Below are 5281 nucleotides of genomic sequence, written 5' to 3'. Positions count from 1 at the left end.
CGATGCGTTTCCATAGTAACAGACTACAAACCCTTTTTGTAGTCGTAGTCTGCAGTCATGTGTAACTCCATTGTTTTCTATCCCTTCTTCCTGCTAACCTACAGCAGAGAGAATAGAAGCCATGACTACGCCAGGTTTGTTTGTAGTCTGTAACCATGGAGACGCATAGTTCTGCATAGGAGCTGTGTACACCAAACTGAAAATGGCCTTAGAAGCGTGAAATCAAATGGAGCTTAGTTTGATCCTAAATCTTTTGTCTTCTTCCAGGTAAACAGGTGATGCAGCCGCAAGTTCTAGAAGTCAACTTTAACCCCGATTGTGCCAGGGCCTGCAAGTACCATCCGACTTTTTTCAATGACGTCTTCAGCACGCTGTTCTTAGACGAAACGGACAATTGCCACATGACCGCCATCTTGTAATGACGCCTAGATACAGTGCTCTTTTTGCGGTGGTACGCGCCGGTACGGCGTACCGGAAAATCTGAAGAGCGCTGAGGATAAGCACCTCTGGCTCTGTCCACATGGCTAATTTGTAAATTTGCTATATCATCAGCCATTGGCTGGAGCAGGGTGACCTCTGTGTCTCTCCCCCCCTCCTCCGATCTGATTGGAGCTAGCATCCATGTGACGCTATCCCTCCAATCAGATGTGGAGGGGCGGTGGGTGCCCGCCCTCTTCAAGATGTTTATGGACGCTGAAGATCGAGGTCACGGCCGGTCACCCCGATCTGCCGCCATCCAGTAAGGTATTTGCTCCCCTCTGCTATCTTCCACTACCCCCCCGACCTCCGTTGCCCCCCGTCGTCCGATTCAACATCTGTCAATATACCAATACACGGCTCTTTATTAATCTGATATTATTGCTCTTAAAGGGGTTGTCCAGGATCAGATAAGTTTTTTTGCTTTATTTCTAGAAACAGCGCCACCCTTATCTATGGGCCATGTCTGGTATTGCAGGCTCGCTCCATTCTTTTGAATACTGCAATAATGAACACAACCATAGAAAAGTGGCGCCGTTTTTCTGGAGGAAATCTGCACTTTTTTCTCTACTTGTTAAGGTTCATTTTCTTCAGCTCCATTGCTCTAGGCTTTAACAGAAAGGGGGACCCTGTTAAAATAATATATCCCCTTCTCATTTGGATCCAAAATGCCTCCATAAGGGCATTTAATGTGGGGTCTTTGTTTCCCTATATCAGGTATAGTGGCCTTTCTACAGTCCTAGCTCTGCCCTTTCATACGTTGCAGATTTTCAGCTCTTATTTAGGACTGGGATAGCTTTTATTAAAGGGGTGGTTCACCCATATTTTTTATTGTCTAGTTCGATATTATATTGAGAAACAATGTTTCTCTCAAATACCTTGTGTTGGCAATAGTGCCTGTGAGAGGCGCTATTGCAGACCGCTGTTCCCCGTCCAGTGACGTAACCGTTAAGTGCTGCACACGTCACATCCGTGCAGCCGGCTGCATTCTGAGCCCATCTGCTCCCTATCCCTCCTCACACACAGCGCGTCTCTTGCTTGCAGCGTTCTGCGAGGAGGGAGCAGGAGACGCGCTGTACTGTGAGGGAGGGGGAGCAGGAGACGCGCTGTGCTGTGAGGGAGGGGGAGCAGGAGACGCGCTGTGCTGTGAGGGAGGGGGAGCAGGAGACGCGCTGTGCTGTGAGGGAGGAGCAGGAGACGCGCTGTGCTGTGAGGGAGGAGCAGGAGACGCGCTGTGCTGTGAGGGAGGGGCAGCAGGAGACACGCTGTGCTGTGAGGGAGGAGCAAGAGACGCGCTGTGCTGTGAGGGAGGAGGAGCAGGAGACGCGCTGTGCTGTGAGGGAGGAGGAGCAGGAGACGCGCTGTGCTGTGAGGGAGGGGGAGCAGAAGATGCGCTGTGCTGTGAGGAAGGAGGGAGGGGGAGCAGGAGACGCGCTGTGCTGTGAGGGAGGGGGAGCAGGAGACGCGCTGTTCTGTGAGGGAGGAGCAAGAGACGCGCTGTGCTGTGAGGGAGGGAGGAGCAAGAGACGCGCTGTGCTGTGAGGGAGGGGGAGCAGGAGACGCGCTGTGCTGTGAGGGAGGGGGAGCAGGAGACGCGCTGTGCTGTGAGGGAGGGGGAGCAGGAGACGCGCTGTGCTGTGAGGGAGGAGCAGGAGACGCGCTGTGCTGTGAGGGAGGGGCAGCAGGAGACACTCTGTGCTGTGAGGGAGGAGCAAGAGACGCGCTGTGCTGTGAGGGAGGAGGGAGGGGGAGCAGGAGACGCGCTGTGCTGTGAGGGAGGAGGAGCAGGAGACGCGCTGCGCTGTGAGGGAGGGGGAGCAGAAGATGCGCTGTGCTGTGAGGAAGGAGGGAGGGGGAGCAGGAGACGCGCTGTGCTGTGAGGGAGGGGGAGCAGGAGACGCGCTGTTCTGTGAGGGAGGAGGGAGGGGGAGCAGGAGACGAGCTGTGCTGTGAGGGAGGGGAGCAGGAGACGCGCTGTGCTGTGAGGGAGGAGGGAGGGGGAGCAGGAGACGCGCTGTGCTAGGAGGGAGGGGGAGCAGGAGACGCGCTGTGCTAGGAGGGAGGGGAAGCAGGAGACGCGCTGTGCTAGGAGGGAGTAAGGAGGGGGAGCAGGAGACGCGCTGTGCTGTGAGGGAGGGGGAGCAGGAGACGCGCTGTGCTATCCTCTGCAAAAATATTGTCTCTTCACATTTACACAGGCTTGTCACTTTTGTTATACTCCAGAAAAATAAAGGTTACATGGTTATTTCATTCATTGTTTTTGTTTCTTACAATCGATCTCCTCGAGTCATCCTCATCTGTAAAAATAATTTCTACGTAGAGTAAGCCGAGTGCCGCCGACATGGCGCTGTAACGACAGGAATATGGTCATTCAGTTTTCAAAGAAACGTTTGCATAGTTTTTGCTCCCTGTGCTTACAGCAGCCTCTGCGCTGATATAATAGCCATCATATAATCTAATGCTTAAGTGGCTGAACACATTTGTATTGGGCTATTTCACATTCTAAAGGTAGGAGGGCTTACAGACTTGCATGCTTGCATAGAGTTTTTGCTCCATGTGCTTACAGCAGCCTCTGCTCTAATTTAGAAGCCTTCAAAAATATTAGATTATAAGTGTGAAGACATTTGTATCAGGCTATTTGACATTTTAAGGTGTGAGGGCCTACTGATATGCATGCCTGCATGTTTTCGTTTCCTGTGCTTACAGCAGCCTCTGCGCTAATTTAAAGGCAATCATAAACGTGTGGAGTATAAGTGTGAACACATTCGTATTAGGTTGGTGACATTCTAAGGGGTGAGGGCCTACAAACTCACATGCCTGCTTAGAGTTTTTGCTCCCTGTGCTTACAGCAGCCTCTACGCTGATTTACAAGCCATCATAAACATTAGATTTATAAGTGGCAGAACACGTTTGTATCCGGCTATTTGACATTCTAAGGTGCGAGGGCTTAGAGACTCACATGCCTGCATAGCTTTTGCTCCCTGTGCTTACAGCAGCCTCTGCGCTGATTTACAAACCCTCACAAACTTTAGATTATTTGTGTGAACACATTCGTAACGGACTGTTTGACATTCTAAGGTGTGATGGCCTACAGACTCGCATGCCTGCATACATTTTTTTGCTCCCTGTGCTTACAGCAGCCTCTGCGCAGATTTAAAAGGCATCATAGACATTAGCTAAGTGGCTGGACACTTTCGTATAGGGCTGTTTGACATTCTAGGGTGTGAGGGCCTACAGACTCATCTGTCGGGAAGATTGTTGGGATGTAATCGCCATACCTATTTCTTGAGAGGTGTCCAATGGGCTGACTTTCCACTTGCCGTTTAGCCAAACGTTCATGTGCATGGGGGATATAGGAGCGATAATTGAAGGCTTATTTGGCCTATAGGTATGGTATGGTCATAGCCAGCTTTTGGCCAGTTTCACACGTCTGTGAAATGGGACTATGTTCGGAACCGAAAATCTGGATTAACCGCTGAGGCATTATAGCCGGCCCACTATAAGTATTTGGATAAGAGCATGGACTGCGTTTCACCGTCACATGATAGGGGCTTTAGGCTGTAATCTACAGAGGTGCTGGGTATACTGTGAGAAGCCAGGCTTCTATACATTGCCATAGATTAATGTGGGCTCAATCCTCCAGTCTAATCAGGACCGGTTGGTGCTTTCTGAGTTCCGAAAGACTTTTTAGGAATCGACTTCTTCCAAGGACAGCTAGGTCACTGCCAGAGGTCTGTGACAGAGGCTTACTCCACTCTCCCCACTGGAAACACATTCACACTCAGCCAACTGGCTCATTATCTGAGGTGTATAGGGCTCGATGTCAATTTTCATGACATCCTAATAAGATAAGCTGGGTCGGTAGATAAATATCTAATGTGCACGGCCAGCCCTGAGAGGAGGGGACTGGGGGCGGCAAGCCCTGGGAAGAGGGGACCGGGGGTGGCAAGCCCTGAGAAGAGGGGACTGGGGGCGGCAAGCCCTGAGAAGAGGGGACCGGGGGCGGCAAGCCCTGAGAAGAGGGGACTGGGGGCGGCAAGCCCTGAGAAGAGGGGACCGGGGGCGGCAAGCCCTGAGAAGAGGGGACTGGGGGCGGCAAGCCCTGAGAAGAGAGGACTGGGGGCGTCCAGCTCTGAGGGGCAGGGACCGGAGGCGGCCAGCCCTGAGAGACAAGGACCAGGGAGTGGCCAGCTCTGAGAGGCAGGGACCAGGGGCGGCCAGCTTTGAGAGACAGGGACTGGGGCGGCCAACTCTGAGAGGCGGGGACCGGGGGCGGCCAGCCCTGAGAGGATTGGACCGGGAGTGGCCAGCTATGAGATATGGGGACCGGGGGCGGCCAGCTCTGAGAGGAGGGGACCGGGGGCGGCCAGCCCTGAGAGGATTGGACCGGGAGTGGCCAGCTATGAGATATGGGGACCGGGGGCGGCCAGCTCTGAGAGGAGGGGACCGGGGGTGGCCAGCTTTGAGAGACAGGGACCGGGGGGTGCCAGCTCTGAGAGACGGGGACCGGGGTCGGCCAGCCCTGAGAGGCGGGGACGTTCAGCTCTGAGAGACGGGGACCAGGGTTGGTCAGCTCTGAGAGACGGGGAAAGGGGGCGACCAGCCCTAAGAGCAGGGATTGGGGGCGGCCAGCACTGAGAGACGGGGATCGGGGTCGGTCAGCTCTGAGAAACGGGGAATGGGGGTGGCTCCACTGTACCTCCAATATGGCAGACAAGGCTAATAACCTCCTGCTGGGTAATTGGGAAGAACTTGAAATGGTCACGCATTTTAAGGAAAATATCCTCTATTATTATAAAGAGCA

The sequence above is a fragment of the Anomaloglossus baeobatrachus genome, unplaced genomic scaffold (assembly GCF_048569485.1).
Source record: "Anomaloglossus baeobatrachus isolate aAnoBae1 unplaced genomic scaffold, aAnoBae1.hap1 Scaffold_3727, whole genome shotgun sequence".
In the NCBI taxonomy this organism is placed as follows: domain Eukaryota; kingdom Metazoa; phylum Chordata; class Amphibia; order Anura; family Aromobatidae; genus Anomaloglossus; species Anomaloglossus baeobatrachus.
The sequence above is the reverse complement of the archived record's forward strand: the minus strand, read 5'-3'. Positions refer to the sequence as shown.